This window comes from Rissa tridactyla, chromosome 3 (genome assembly GCF_028500815.1).
Source record: "Rissa tridactyla isolate bRisTri1 chromosome 3, bRisTri1.patW.cur.20221130, whole genome shotgun sequence".
NCBI lineage: Eukaryota > Metazoa > Chordata > Aves > Charadriiformes > Laridae > Rissa > Rissa tridactyla.
The window spans coordinates 42,181,582-42,199,153 of record NC_071468.1 but is presented as its reverse complement, the minus strand read 5'-3'; the positions used below and the strand labels follow the sequence as shown (position 1 = coordinate 42,199,153).

The window sequence follows — 17,572 nt, the reverse complement described above, 5'->3', positions numbered from 1 at the left end:
TTTATTGCATATGAAAACTTCATATCATTTGCATTGGTGGCTGGGCATAAGACAAATGGGGTTTGGTTTTGGTGAATTTTTTATTAATCTCAGTGCTCTATTTGGTTTTAGTCCATCAGATTTTATCCTATGTCTTCCTTAAAGAGATTTTAAGGGGCTTGTTAGGCTGCCTTCCTTTTAAATAGTAGCTTGAAAGCATTTGCAAGTAAATTTGCCCATTTGCACTACAAAGCATTAAGCAATGATATTTGTCATTACAACCTGTATATATGATATCATTTTTGATAACTGACATGATCTGTTAGGGCAATTTAAAAGACATTTTTCTTAAATATTGTTTACCTATTATTTCAGAATTATCATGTGTTGCAAATGAATATATATTCATCTTATATAGCACTCATTCAAAGTTCTGCTCTGACGTAACTCATTTTCTTCTTATAAATTTAGTACTTTGTTGTTAATAGGTCTTAAACGCTTCAGCTAAGGACTGCTTGTAGCTGCCTCATATGTAGCTAATTCTTTATTCTTTTCTCTATGCAGGTTGCCATTTTATTAACCACAATAAGACTCTCCAAAGGTTTTGGTATTGCAAGATAGCACGCTTCCTAGGTAACAATGCCCTTGAGCTATCTTTTATCTCACACTAACACGTCTTCTTGTGTCTCATTGCTTAATTGTATCACTTTTTCTAAAATGTACATTTCTGGGTTTGTTTTCTTAAGGTAGCATTTTGAGTAGTAATATTTGACTCATTTTGATTGAAAATAGAGCCTTTTTTGGTGAAATAGAACTGACCACTTTGCACCCACTAGTCCTCATTTTCTATAGTCATTTTTAAATAAACTGATGTCAAATACCATCCTAATCCATAAAATTTTGATTCTACTTTGTGCAAAAAGTTAGCGTCGTTGTATTGTTTTGCCAGGTTTTTCTTTTTGTGGTGTTACTGAATCAGGTGAGGAGAAATATAAACTGAACACTTGAACAATGAAAAGAGCTTAACTTCAGGCTTTCTAAGTATCGGCAAGATACAAAGATCATGAGAAAAATGTAGCACATATATAATACTGATCACTCTTTTGATGTACTTTAATTCCTACCACATTCTTTCAATTTTTCAAAGGGCTAAATACACTCAGTCTGCTGTATTACACAGAACATGGCTTGCAAAAAAAGGCTTATTTTGCAGCTATGTATGGTCATTAAAGGACAATTTGTGCCTTTTGACGCTAGGCTTGACACTGTTAGTAAGCACCCTCAACTGGCAACTGAAGAGAAGAACGTTGCAGATAAAGAGAAAACACCTTTGGAAATCCAAGGCGCAACCCCAGATCCTAGTGGCTGCACCCACATTTTGTTAGATTCCAGACACAATTGACAAAGTCTCTTAACGCAGCCACAGAGGGAGTCTGTCTTTGACATGAGGGCACACAGTGCAGCGTTGGATAGGAGTAGTTTCGGGATCCCAAGCTCTGCACTTCAGTACGTGGCAGCTCCACTAAAGTACCTGCTTGTGGGCCCCTGGCTCCTGGCAGCAGCAGGAGAAGGCGCAGGACTCCCATCTCCTCACGCACAGCAGCAGCACAGGGCCTGACCCGACGACAGGGGTGGGTGGCTTTTTTCTTGGTTATCTCTGACGCTGCTAGGTGCTGACTCATTTGCAGTCAATTCATAATTTCAGACCATTTACCCATAATCATAAAAACTAGATTTGTTTTTAATAGCTGCTGAGACACATACTTCATATATCACTGCCAAGGTATATATTTAGTGCAGTGATTTACTTAGATTCCGAGTAAAGAAAGATCTAGTTAAATCTGTATGGATTTTACTAAAGTTTTTCTTCCTGTAAAAGGTATTTAAGTATTTTTTAGATTAAAATAGAAATTTAGGTTTAATAGATTAAGAATCTATTCCTTCTATTAGTCCTATAATAGCAGTTTTCATTTCACGGGAGAAAAATCAAGTATTGGAAATAGTAATGCCCAGGGAATAATAAGCAATTTTTATTTAAGGCAGAATTTTTTATTTAGGATTTCTCTGTTTTTTCTGCTTTCTTTTTAAGTCAATACTAATCAAAGATGAAAAGAACATTTTATTTTTTAAATTATGTCAGCAAGAACTTTTTCCTTGCCAAAATAATAGAAAAGATAGTTCCAACAAGGTTTACAATATTGATCCAAATCTTTATTATGTCTGAGACACAGGGCTATAATCTCCTTTTTATTTGACAGATATGTTGATTTGAGTAGAGTTCCAGCTGACTGAGGACATCTACTGCAAATATTACAACTAATATCTTCAATTTTTGTTTGCTATATATTCTGCCAGTTTATATGCTTGCTGTAGCTAATGCAAAACTTTAGAACTCTTGCTTGTGATTTGTGCAGCCTCCCTTTTTCTTTCTCTTTGCTCTTTTTTTTGTAAATTAAATGTCCTGTTTGGATAGCTCATTATAAAAAACAGCACTTAAATTCAGCGATTCACTTGTTAAACTGCAAATGACATTTCAATTTTTAAAACTAATCATTATTCGTATCTGTACCTGGTGTCTTGTACAGAAGATCATAAATTATCATTCACTAAAAGATATTGGTTTTACTTCTCTTATTCCTAGCCTTCTACAACCTTTAGTCCATCTACCTTCACATCAAGAGTCCATTTTTGAGTACAGATAGTACAGACAGTTTCTATCTTAGCTTGACTAGTAACAAACTGAGCACAGATTCAGCAAATACTGATGTCTAAGTTTGACGGTGTGGACCGAGTAGCCAGGCTATAGAGGTGTGCCAGAGAACATTCCACAAACACCGAATTACAGATTTTATCTCATCTTTTATAACAAAGGATCCAAGAATATTTGACACAAACCCCTTATACGGGGTTTATACCAGTAAACCCTTATACTGCTTTAAAAAAATAACATTGGAAGGATATTTCCATTTTCAAAATTTTCAGCTATCAAGCAGTGACTTTTCAGATGAAATTAATCAGAATATTACATTTTAAAACACAACTATGACTGTAAATGGATAACAGTATGCATGTGTTGGATTCTTTTCCAAAGCAATTTAAGGAGATAGATCATTCCTACAATCTAGTAAGTTTCCCACAGAGAACGAAGACAAAGTCTAGACACACACCTCGTCCTGGATAGCCATAATTCAAATAGCCTAATTTAGACCATCGAAGCACTTCAAAACTCACATTACTGAGAAGTTAAGACACTCTTTTCCCTACAAAATTCTGCTTCTTCCGCAAGAAGTCATCGCTCATTCCACATTAAATAATTTATGTTCATGGGAAGACTTTTTCTATTTTCTGATCCCTAAATAAATAACTACTGTTCCGAAATAATCCAAACAGATACTGTTTCCAAAAACATGCAATGCCTTTGATCATAAAGCAAATATCTTCAAGCAGTTTGGAGCCTTTAAACTAGTAGTGCCTGACAATGCTCTTCCTTCTTTCATTAAAAAAATCTTTAATTCTGCCTTCCATCTTCCCAACTCACTGTCTGTTGCAATTCTTCCCTGTAACGGAGTGCTCACAAGTCCCTTTCCCCTGCCTAAAACGTAGGTGGTCCTCTGTTTCTCAGCTGGGACTTTACAGTTAGCATGGTAGCTTAAATTTATTACTGTATCAATTTATTTTAGCTCTACTAAAATACATTTATACATTTTCAAAAGGTATTTGATGTTCATTTTATTCTCAGTTTTAGAATTTCTCTGAAAATGGTATACTTCTAGCCTCCTACCATAGCATGTGTTTCATAGCTCATCAACTGCCCTATAAGGTTTTCTTCTGCCTAATATACAATTCCATTTCAATATAGCTGTCTCTGTGTGAAGCTCTTCAGATGCTTTTTTTAATTTTACTTTTATTTCATATGCCACCATTAATGATTAGAAATAACAGGCTTAAGCATCATCAAAAAAAGTGTAAATTCAGACTAAATTCAAAACCAATTTGGTGACTGGTTGGATTAAACACAGGACATCACCTCTCAGAATAAAAGGAGGAGAATTTTGCTAATTGACACCAATTTACAGGAGTCGTTTAACCCATTGCAGAGGTAATTTATAAGCAGTGTCCTAAATCTCAGCTACGTCACATGAAATTAAACAATATATTAGACCATCCAACTCATGCATACATTACCTGCCTGCTGGTTTGACAGAACTCAGGACAACCTCTGCTGAATGGTATCTGCTCAGTAGTTCAACAGCATACTACTGCTCGCTGAAGCTGTGTTCCCTGTCCCTTGCACGGTTGCCCAAAGGAGAAAAGAGCTCTGACTAAAACACAGACAAAGATGGACATCCCACTTGTTTGGTTTTGATTGTTTTAGGTTTTTTTTTTTCTTTTTAAACATGAATAAATGTATTTTTAAGACCTAGAGAAAAAAAGTGAGACAAGCTACATTATCCTATTTACTTTCAACCACTGTCCTAGAAGGGTGAATTGCTACTATGATCAATTTTCCATGCATTTGCTGGAACAATAGACTCAATTACTGGCCTTTAAATGGTACAGAGTTTGGGGACACCATGCTTGCCAGAAGCCTCCATGTAAGCATGACACAAAATCAAGATTAGCCTCCTAAGTCCTGCTTGAACAACATGATGTTCTTAGTAACACAACCATATTTTCTACTTCCAGTCCAGAGCAACCAACCCACAGCACAAGCAGAGCAGCTGCCATCCATTTGCAAATACTAACCATTGTAACTATATCTTTGTGGCTTGTCATTTTCAAACTCATGATAAATATTTTAGATGATATATCAACAGTCTGAAAAGATGTAGGTAACATGCAAGGCCTAAGTATTTCTGTAAAACTGCATTTGACCCCAGGCACAAAAACAAAAGAGATGAGTCACTCCACCTCCACCTTTCATTAAGACAGAATTCTGATTTGTTCTATTGAATAGATGCCTTTATAAGTATGAAAGGACTTGATAAAATTGTTTAAAAACACCCACTTCTAGAATTCAGATAGTAGGAACACAAAAATACTACTACTCAGAAAACAAGTGAATAGAGAACAAAGAATTTTTTTTCTCTGAAGAGTATGGAAGCAAGGAGAATTCAACTTGAAAAGATTATTGATGAAAGCAATTAGAAAAAATCAGGAGAGGGATGGGAAGAAAAGCAGAAGGTGGAATTTATGTAAACAAACCATTATCGGGCAGGTTTGGCCCAGTGACTTTTCTCTATTCATAAAATAGTCCCTGTTCTAGAAAAAAAGTAGTTCAGGCAACAACTGGGCATTTTACTATATACTTATTTTAAGACCTGCAGGCCTTTCCTTTGATAATAAGTCCCAAACTTACAAGAAGACAGTCTTGACAAAAAGGTAAAGAGTCTACAGAGGTCTATAGGTCTATAAAGTATTTCCACATTTTAGCTATCTCGCAGTTGATTATAAAAGTTTAAAGGGCATCAAAAAACCCATGAGACCTCCACATGTACATACTAAAAATGGTATTGGGCTCTGAAGAGAAAGAAAAATACAACCTAATTGCCGATCACCTTCTCAGTATTTTCCTCAAGCCTGTTACATATTCAGTACCCAAGTCAGAAAGCTGTGCAGCAGTTTTAAATGGTTAACTCCCATGCAATTTTTGACAATTTAATGCATAAAAGGAATATTTGCATGCGTTGATGGCTAAATTGAGATCCAAGTGGGTATACTGAAATACCTGAAATGCATATACCTTGCTGGTGTTTGTATATGAAAACTACATGTATAGCTATTGTAGTACAAAAGATTACAGACCTTTCTGTAAGTCTGTAAAAAAAAAAAATATACAATTTTTAGAACAGATTTTTTATTTTCGAAGCACTTTGTCAAAATCCTTCAAAGTGTAAATATGTCAGGAAGGGCTGAGGTGGTCGAATTGTCTGCTGCAAATACTCCATGTCTGGTGTTCTTCATATGATACAATGGAACCAAATTCTCATCAAAAACTCAAACCCTTTGTAGACCTTACATTATTCTAACAGCGAAACACCCATCAAATACCCACTTGCCTGCTTCTACACTCAAGCACTACCAGGCCTTACAATAAAAAATATCCAACAAAATTTGTGTATGGGGAGGGGAGGTTAATACTAATTTCCTTTTCTTTTCTTTTTTTTTTTTTTTTTTAATATTTTCAGTGCTTTACAATTAGTTTGACGCCCCTACCCAAGCCTTGGCAACGTCCTCCTTCCTGCCAATAAGGGAGGACCTTGTATATAATTTCTTTGTGCCCTCTGCCTGGATTCCTGAAGAGTCCTGGGTTTCTGCTCTGTTCCTCAGACACCAAACTCAACGGCCTGCACCTTCTGACTTCGCGGCACCTGCTGCAACAGCTCTGCCCATTTCCTACTGTGGTCTACGCCCTCGCTCTGTGGAGCAGCGCAGGGAAGCAGCATGTACTCCAGTGATCTTCCCTAACAAGTAAACCAAGAGCATCCCCACTGAGATCTTCCATCCCTGTGGCAAAGAGACGGATGCTGTGTGGGAAGCAAAGAGTAAGGTGCACGGCAGGAACGCTGGGCTTTGTACCTTCAAAGCTGCCAACATCCTCCAGCCTCAGGGACCACTGAGTCTGTGGGGCTGGGATCATGGAAAACAGAATAACTCCTGCTGGCTTACATGCTTCTTTTGTAACATCAAGGCTCATTCTCCAACTGCCAAGACTAGAAAGAAGATTTTTAAACAATAAGGTCAATTTCTGACCTTTACTGTGAAGCTCAGGAGCATCCTATAACAGGCTCTGCCAAAATGCATGCAGCAGTGTAAGTGACACTCATCACACATTTGAGCGCTCTTATTTCCTGTTAACACATTGTTCTTGATCCTACTACTCCATTTAAAATTATTTTGATAATTTGTGAAAATTAGTAATATCTACAGTCCATTTATTTCTATAATGATAGATTTCCAATCACAGTAAACTGCATGGAACTACCTTTACTTCTTGTGTGGGTGACTTTCTAATTTAATGTATCTTATTTTTGTCAGGAACACAGCTGGCAGGAATTAATATTAGAACTTCTTCAGGACATTTTCCAGTGTCAAAAAGGCGGGCTTTTTGGAAAATCTGTTTGTTGCAGCTGAAATTTTTAAAAAGTCTTAAGAGTCCATTTTCAATGTTTTCCAAAAAGAAACTTCCTATTTTCATTCTCCTCTGGGATATTATTTATTTTTATTTTTTTTTAAAATTAAAACCTGATAGTTTTGGTTCATAGAAAGCTGAGAATTTAGCTTCTTGTCCTAAGTCAGGAGGAAAATGTTTTTAGTATTTCAAATTCTTGTGGCATGTGTTGTCTTGCCAACTCTAGAAAAAGCAAGAATCCTTAATAACTTTTTTGTTGTTTATCAGGTAGCTAGTTCCCAACATGCAGTAATAACCAAGAAAGGATAACTCAGATCTTGCTATTCTGCTTCTCTTACCATCACCAATACCCAGCATCCTTGACAAATAGACATTTCATGCATGCAGATACGCTCCACAGACCAAATGGACTGTTCAGTCAGTGTCATGATCAATCACTTCAATAAACATGTCCAAACTGAAACAAACACTCAGATAGGCCCGTGACAGGCAACTGCTCGGGAAAAAAGATCCAGACAATCCAGACACACACTAGCTCCTAGTAAAGCAAAGTTAGACTGAGTGCAGCTTACTTGCAGTGAGGTGGGGGTCATGAAATGACATCCCACTAACATGGAAAATCCTGATGTTATGGTGACGTTTGTTATAAAGTGTTGTGCTGGTTTTGGCTGGGATAGGGTTAATTTTCTTCATAGTAGTGTGGGGCTATGCTTTGCTGAAAACAGTGCTGATAACACAGGGATGTTTTAGTTACTGCTGAGCAGTGCTTGCACAGAGTCAAGGCCTTTTCTGCTTCTCACACCACCCCACCAGCGTGGAGGCTTGGGGTGCACAAGAAGTTGGGAGGGGACACAGCCGGGACAGCTGACCCTAACCATACCATGTGACGTCATGCTCTGCGTTTAAGCTGGGGGAAGGAGAAGGAAGGCGGGGATGTTCAGAGTGAGGTGTTTGCCTTCCCAGGTAACTGTCATGTGTGATGGAGCCCTGCTTTCCCGGAGACGGCTGAACACCTGCCTGCCGATGGGAAGTAGGGAATGAATTCCTTGTTTTGCATTGCTTGTGCACGTGGCTTTTGCTTAACCTATTACACTGACTTCATCTCAACCCATGAGTTTTCTCACTTCTTACCATTCTGATTCTCTCCTGTATCCCATCAAGGGGAAGTGAGCAAGTAGTCGTGTGGTGCTTAATTGCCGGCTGGGGTTAAACCACAACAAGTGAACATATATTCTTTGATAACAGCACCATGCAAAACTAGTCTGTGGATAACTTGAGCAGCAATAGAAACAATTACAATTATTCAAATTTATTCCTTGCTGTCCCTTTGCAAAGACAAGCCTGCAGTCTTCTGATACAACTACAATGACTATCTTTTTCCTCATAGCTAGAACCAACAAATAAAGAGCTAAATCACAAGTCATCTTGTAAACCCTGCTAACTTGATTTCTTGTTTAAGGAGCACATTCTCCAGGGAATGACTGTAATTAGTTTGATTATTTTAACTGCTGGCCAACTATAGGTACCTGGCTGTAAAAATGGCAGATTGAAATCTGCAAATAATGCACGACTTTCTCTTTGCACGCAGTTCATTTAAATATTTCAATTCACTTTAAAACAGTGGATTTAAAAACAGTAAGATACAATTTCTTATACTAAAATGGTAAAATTGAAGCAGAAAGCAATTACGTTGCTTGAAAGGTCACAAAATGAATCAATGTTAGATGTCTTTTATGAGGAATAGGGAACTACTATCCCAGATGCATTTATACCATCTTAAAAAGAAAAGCAAATGTATATGTTCACACAGTATTACACCTAGCAGGATACCTCTAAATAATATGCTATTTGTATCGGTACCAGCAATACTTATCACATGTCTACTTTGCTTCCTATATGCATCTAACAAATAGTCACCAGTCAACCAAAACCATGCCACTAAATAACAGTATAAAATGCCACATAAATTTAAAAGTTGGATATTTTTGAATGTGTACTCCACAGTGTAATTGAATATTAATATCTATTGTCTCTATTTATAAAACCGTTACAGTACCTACCTAACTACAGCCTTGTAGACAGATATTCTCTGTAACTATTTTGTTGCATTCTAATTGACCATATACTCAAGACCCAAACTACTAACGTATATTCCCAGCTTTAGGATTACATTATGCTCATACAAAATCACACTTATAAATCCTAGGTACTATTGCAAAGTTTTGATTTTTGGCAAGACAACAGATACTTTTTGGACTCAAGGGTTCTGACCTTAGAGGAACCAGATTGGGTTTCTTTTATTTTTGTCTTCAAGTGGATGTTCATTTCTGGGATAGTTCCCAAAGACTGTTTACCAAGCATATCATGAAACAGATTTCACATTTTGGTAAGACCACTACTAACACTCAACAAGGACTTCATGCGGGGACCTCATTTGTCTTCAGTTATACACTTCCTCTGCTCATTCTTAACGTGAGCAGCAAATTTCCCTACAGTCTCAGAAATTAGTGACAGCAAACACAGTAGTGACTCTTCCTTGTCAGAAAACACTTCTCTTTGGTGTACCTTGAATTGCTCTGTGAAAAAAATCCAATGTGATTTAAACAAACAAACAGCTCTATCGTCATAGAATTACCTCATAAACTAATGGAGTCAAGTAGTATACTTTGCTCCGCTTCCTAATTAAAACAATTACTTAAAATACCGGTACCAGGAAAATTCTTACTGATCTTTATTTCACTGGTTCTAATCATTGCTATGCAACATCAATAGTACTTCTTTCTAAGAGACTTCCAAGAGACAGCCATGAAGGAAAATTATTTTCATAGGATCCCTGAGTATATTTCTATACAGTCGCTCTTCCTTAGACATATTCTAGTCTTGTCTTCCTACAAGGCTTTGATTATGCACATAACAGATTTTAGAGAACCTAAGTTATTAATCACTACTACAGATGCTGTTTATATGAGCTTAGAAGTTTGGGCTTTTTTAAGCTGATATATTATGCACTGCCTCCATGGGCAAATATATAATGCATAAATAGGCATGCTATGTATGTTTATGTGTGTGTTGGAGGGGGTTATTTTCTCTGTTTTCTGAAAGTACTACTCATTGTTGCTCATATAAAAACAGCGTAACAAAACACAATTATTAACAGGTGTTATGCCAGAAAAAAAAATGTCAAACTACCTAAAGTGAAGGCATGATAGATTGCAGAATTCCCGCTAATTTCAGGTTGAGTGAGGCTGATTCAGGTCTCCCTTTTCACCCCACATTTTCTGTGAATGTTACATGTCCAGTGTCCAGAGACCATGTGTCAAGGGGAGCAAACTAGATACATTTTTGTCCATAGTGAAAGCAGCAGGTTTTGCTGTACTCCTCTTCAAAGTATTCACACTTCAAAGGCGCAACCCCATTCCACTAAAAACACTGGCAAAAACTTACACACGAGGATGCTAGGAAGAAGGTGGTGTAGGAAAGGGAGGGAAGTATTTTCATGACAAAACAACACAGTAGAAAAAGTTAGGAACAAATTTGTATCTACGATCAACAAGCCCCAGGGCTATTTCTCCCGAAACATGCTGAGCTATAAGGCCTTACAAAGCCTTTGGGAAACTGGGGATCATCTAATTCAAACTGTGCGCTTCATGTGGATGAACAACAAATAAGACAAATGTTCCAAGCAATCTCCCATCTCACAACAAGAGAACAATTATTAAGATTTTTTGGCCATCAATGCATGACTTACAGACCTATTTCTTTTGCAAATGTCTATGAAAATAAGCTTTTCATATCTGCTGATTTTAAGGGAACTGACATTTATGATGACTGTTTTGCACACAGATTACTTTAAAAGTCACTTCAATGGGTTTTCAGTATATTTCAGTTTCCTCAACAATTTTGGAAAATTGCCTCAGACTTTCCTCACTGTATTTTCTTCTTTTTACTAATGCTCCCAATGGCAATCACCACTGAACTGAAAGGTAAACATATGAATACAATTTTTTGTTGTGGTTGGTTAGAAGGAAGCAATAACTTTTAAATGAGAATATGTCATTCTTTTTAAAATAACCAATGAAAATACTTTCACATTTTGAAAAGCTTTTAATTCTGACAGTGATTTATTAAAGGTCTGATATTAACACATGCCTTAAAGTGAAAATGGAGAGCATAATCATCTTGGAGCATTAAAGTTATTGGAAACAGAACTTCATTTCTTTCATTCACTTTTCAAGTGAATAAGAGCATTCAGCTCTTACTTGATCCCAGCCCACCACAGCTTGTCACATGGCCATTCTCACCTTCACAACTGCAGCGCTGTCACAAAGCTGATTTTCCAAAAAATACAAAAGTTCTGTCAAGTTTTAAGCAGCTTAAGAGCACTCCCCTGGCCATAGTCACAATCCCAGTGATGCGGCCAAGAGAGACAGGCAAACAAACAGAAAGAGGAGGTGAAGGTATGCAGACAGTACTCAAATACCTACTTTGGTTTTCTGAAATGGTAAAGCATACAAAGCACCACTCATTAATCAGTTAATTATCTCACCACTTTGAAATGACTGTTATGTCCAATCTTATGGCGCCACTTAGTCAATCTCTTCTACTCATGACTCTAAAAATCATGAACATGATATCAATAAATAGGAGAACCAGCCTTCTCCTTAAAAATATCCACTCCCAAAAGACTGTGAACATTTGAATGCAAATCAGACACTCTGACAAAGTGATGAATGGAAATGACACAGAAGAAAGATTGGTGCTTTAACTTCAAACCAACTATTCATTTGGGGATAGAGGATTATTAGCTTTTTATTCTCAGAAGTTCTGCTTTGAAAAGTGAAAATGTAAAGCAAGTCCTTGCTCATATTTGCCCTTCTGAACGGGCACAGAAGAGGGAGTGAGCCAGGTTCTGTCCCTCACGTACTGACAGAGATCTTTTCATCAAAGCATTTTACTAAGACTGGAACCCTATCAGGGCAATGAGCTTCCAGTTTTAACTCTGAAGGCTCTGTTTGCAAATAACAAGAGGCTGATTTGGCATAAAGAAACCAGCAATGATTTTACGATTAAATTATACCTGTAGGAGAATGCGAGGAAAGGGGGATGAAGGAAAGGGAAGAACATTTAAGTAGGAACCTGCCATCAACCTGACACTGGAGACACTGGAGGGGAAAGAAAAAAAAGTGGTCCATAAAATTAGAGGTTTGGGAAATGGGAATCCTAGTTTCTCCCGCATAGTTAATTTATTCTGGAAAAGGTATCCAAAATGGAAATTCCAAAATCCTTGTCTTTACCGACAATGCAACATTACGCTGCTGCAGAGGTACCAGATGATTGAGGTGTTATGCTTTTGTGTTTTTTTTTCTGTCAATTCAAGTAGTAGAGCTTTCTCTTTTATCTTGTATTTCAGGTAGGTCATCTCCAGTACTGAAGTGGATAAACCTGTCAACTCGTTTCACATCCAGCACTGAAAAGTCATCAGATGCTAACAACTCATTACTCAGCTTGGAAAGATCAAAACTAATGACAGATGAAACGCTCTCTTTCTTCGTATTAGTCCCCTGAGTCATCCAATTCCCACTGTATCGTTCTTTATTTTTTTGCCGCCTGCCTCTATATAGCAAGCAATACTGTTGCAGGTAGTTCCTGTGACTCATTTCTTGGGCTCACCCACCTGTGATCTGTGGGTGAGATGAGCTACTATGACACTGCTTTCCTCTGGGGTCTCTCACTACATCTGACCAGGCTACTGAGACTGCTGCTCTGCTTTTCAGTAGGATTTTTTTATATTTAAACACATACATTCTCTATTTTTACCAAGCACACTACTACTAGTGCTTAAATAAAGACTGATAATTAATGATTATATGAATACATTTGCTAATCAAAGTGCAACATCTCATTATCTTAACAATTCCCTAGGTAGAAAAGAAATAAGCATTTTCTGAGATGAGGAAAAACGATGAATAAAAATGGCATATGATGGCAGTAATCCTAAAAAAAATGGGAAAATGCAATGTCTATATTGAAAGGGCACAATATCAGCTTCGCATCTAAGAATGAGAAAAAAACCTAAAGACTTCACATGGATTATATTTTCCTGGGAAAGGTAAGTGAATCTTTTAACTTTCTCTTTAACTCAGAAGGAGATGTTAAGAAAAACACCTTTCTGCTGATCTCATTCTCCTATTTCTGTTGGTTCAAGCTGTGACTACTTTCCAAAATTATTGAGCCATGCATCAGAAACTGCCAGTAACAACTAGTGTGAACATGCTTTCCTTGAATACTTTTTATTCTGTCTCTGCGTGTATTCTTTAATTGAACTTCCATTTCTTATAGTTCTCCCCTCTCCTTGAATAAAAACACTAGTGTCCCTCATTCACCCTTACACACCACACCATTGGCACATTCTCCGCAGATTTTATTAATCACCAAACAGATCTAAGTATTGTACACTTTAAAGTCCTATAAAGCATCACATTGATATACTGTAATGACCGTAGGACACCACTGTATCACTACATCTGTCTTAATGAAATATCCACGTTATGATTACTTATGAAGCTTTCAGTACTAATACTCACCAGCCCACCCCGCAAAGACCCCCAAAACAAACCCTAAACTATTGCAGTGCTTTATCTGTAAACTCTGAATGCTTCTTTCTGCTTGAAAGCGAACAGCAAAACTTTGGCATTTACTTGCTTTCTCTCCTTAGTAAAAATAAAAATGATATTTTAGAGTTCCTTCTAATCCCTATGATTCATATGTCAGACTCCCTACATTCATCATTTCAAGCAAGTTTTTTTATCCATTTCCAGGCCTAATGGTGAACCATGTTCCAGGCAAATTGTCTTCTTTTTATTCCTAATGCTGTAATCAGTGTTAGTAAAGAATGCACATGACAACCTTCATGCAATTATTATTGTTGACTGGCAAGATGTCTATATAAACTATCTTCTTCCCTCCTCCAAAACACTTTAAAACCATGAAGACAACAACAGCAAGCCCTTCTTTTGTTCATCAAAATGCATAATCACATAGAAACAGCAAACTCTCCTGCCTGTTTTTTCCCTTGGAGTCTTTGAAGTTTCAAATCAAAGCCACAATATATATCTGATGAATAACATTATTATGACTACACTGCAGGCACACAGGGGGTCCTGCATTACTGCAGTCTAGTCAGCCATCAACCACTATTTTAAACATGTGCCTTCTGAAAACTGAGTGCACATGACTGTGGTCATCAGCATTAATCATAGAAAGTGACTTAGATCCATAGTGAGGGATAACAGAAATTTTGGCATTAAACAGTCAGATTTCCCAAGAACCTCACAAGACACTACTTCAGTGCCATCTTTGAGCCCAGGTTTAGATGCCCAGATATGTAACTAAGGCTTAAAGCTACTGAGAAAATTGACTCAACCCCTCCCTCAAGAAACTTCCTGTTCACCTGATGTATAATCAGTTCAGTTCAGAGATAGTTCAGGCTCTGCTAGAGAATACACTTTTAGAACAATGCAATTTTTAGAATGCAATCTCTGGTGCAATTCTCACACTCAAGATTATAATATGAGTGGGAATAAGCAGACTATATTTTTCATAATAAAAACAGATTATTCCATTCTCAAAGACAGGAAGCTATTACTCTAGCAATTATGGTTTACACCATAGCATTGCTTATAAGCTTAAGCAGTCAAGACTAAGGTGATTAAACCATTTCCAGCAGAATTTCCATTAACAGCGACCAGTGTAGCATCTAAAATACAATCTAGCAAACCTGTATTAGGGTACATAAGTATACTAGTCTGTTTTCTGTAAAGCTATCCATGCAAATTAATCTATTTTTTGCATCCAGTCTGAGCCTACTTGCATGTAAGATTGTGGGTGACTCAGCTTGAGGTGAACCATCACTACAAAGACCATCTGCTACAGCACACTGTACGTTCTCTCTGTTCAAAGACCTAATTGTACTTACCCTCACAAACACTAGCTGGAGGAGATAATTTAGTGAGACTCTGGAAAGGCTAGGGTCTTTTACTAAAAAACATTTTTGGCTGAAATCATAATAAGCATACAGTATACTGTTACAATGGCCCTAGAAGGCAGTGAGCTAGAGTCAGGATGAGTCAAGATAGAATTATGCTGAAAAAGCCACTTGTAGTGGTTATTTGACTCAAACTAAAAAAAAAAAAAAAAAAAAAAAAAAAAAAAAAGTTGGGCATGGAGACAGCAAATATATGTTCTGCAACAATGAATGATGCAGATCTTGGTGTAAAATAAGCTTTGAGTGCAATGAAACCATTAGCTCATCAGACCCAACAAGCAGAATAATTCTGGGCTGTTTGGTATTTATTCTTGCTTGTCATGGCATATTAAAATACACCACAGATGTTCACTAATAAGCACAACAGGTTGCAGGTCTGCAGGCAGCACAAGTAAAAGGCACAGTAGTCAGCTCCTAATGCTGTACTTCCATTGATTCTTTTATGCTGACTCCCATGTGGAATTAGACAAGGATGCATTTTTCCCTCTCCAATAATGGTTTATTTCTATATATAGTAAGCCCCATCGTTTCTGTTAAAGACTTTGTAATATACTAAGTTGTTCACCATAGATATTTGCACAAAAAGGGGTATAAATTTACATAGAGTTCTTTCGATACAGAACTCAAATGAGGATCATTAACATCATTAATGCTAAATAGTAGGAAAACTCTCTCAGCACTAAGGAATGAGGTATAGAATCAGGATAGGTGCTAACAGGATTTTCTTTTACCCCCTTCTTTTCAGAGATTTTTATCTTGGCATATATAATATACTGGAGCTCAGTCAAGGACTGCGTTTTTTTCACAATCCATTTCACCTTCTACTTGTAGGTGACTGGAATGCTATTATCCAAATTAGTCTGCAATTCACCACCTCCAGTGAATTTACACCATATATAAATTCGCTGCATAAAGTCAATCTGATACACTCCTAAATGCACATATAAATATGAATAGCAAATAGCACACCATCTAAAGGTTTGTATTCTTTTTCATCAAATAGCTTGCAAACTCATTTTAAGCATAATCATAGAATCATAGAATCTTCATGGTTGGAAAGGACCTTTGAGATCATAGAGTCCAACCAAACAACCTACAATCTCTGCCACTAGAGCATGCCCTGAAGTGCCAAATCTAGACGTTCCTTAAACACCTCTAGGGATGGTGACTCAACCACCTCCTTGGGCAGGCTGTTCCAGTGCCTGCCCAGTAATATAATGAGGTATAGATAAGTAAATGATTCTTGAAAGATTTCAAGAAAGAAATCAAACAAAAATGGTGTGTTTGAATTCAAGCAGTTCGCTCACAAAAACGAATGTACAAATATCAACAAGCAACTTATTTGTTCTTCATGAATATATGCAATATAAATCAATAGAATTCATAATTTTTTGAAAATTTCACAAGGTGAAACAATCTTTAACTTAGCATTATTTTTCTTCGTGCTTTTCTGAAGCACAATGAGTACAGCCTATAGACAATTATCTGTATTTGAAATGTTTCTCTGTGTGGATATTTTACTTGTAAAAACATTTAAGGAATGACTCAGTAAACGAGATAATATAATCACATCATCCTATTTATTATAATCACAACATTCTATTAAAAAGTTAAATTCAGATACCATTCCCGAGGCTGACTTTGCTAATGTAGTCAGCCTTAAGTAGATATAGTCATTTAATAGGATACCATGCTGTACTAATTTATGGGAAATAAAGGTCCATTCTTCAGAAGCTAGTTTTTGTATGAGTAGTTTCTAAAATCCTAAAGACATTTTGTTCAGTCTTAAGACACTTTCCTTCTTTGTGCCAGAATTATTCACTATCAAAAACATTCCAAAGGTTGAAAATTAAGGTATAGAATTCTTCTTGCTGTTCTGGATAGTACAAACTTCTATAGATAATTTCTATGTAAGGATTATCTTCTCCATTACAAAAATTGCAAGTATTACCAGAGTATGGAAAAAGTAGGTTCAACAATGGCATCTATTTCAAAGGAACTCCATATGCATTGGTAGCACAGAAAGATTCATATGCACATATATAAATGAATATAAAAATATTTAAATAATAAATATATTATACTAGCTAAGTAATAAATGGACAGAATTTTGTGCATACGTCAATACTGACTTGGATTAGCTATAAAGTTTACAGCTCTTTTGCAAATCACCACAGACATCTCAGTCTTAGCTTCTTGGATGCAGGCAGCCAGCTACAAAAGCAGACTATAAATGTTGTAATAAATGTCCACAGCCACAATTCAACATCAGCTACAGACTGCAGTGATGATTTTCCTTTTGTGCTGCTGCTATGGCAGTTCTTATCTTCATGTACTAGCCTGTACACTAAACTCATACTTGCCATGAAAACAGGCTAAAAGACATATTTGAAATGCGGAAACCCTGCAATAAAAAT

General features: G+C 36.8%; 1 protein-coding gene across 1 annotated transcript in view; it reads right to left on the bottom strand.

Annotated features, from left to right (window-relative positions):
• Positions 1-17,572, bottom strand: part of RGS7 (regulator of G protein signaling 7) — a 277,355-nt gene that overhangs the window by 115,154 nt on the left and 144,629 nt on the right. The gene's annotated exons all lie outside the window — the stretch shown is intronic.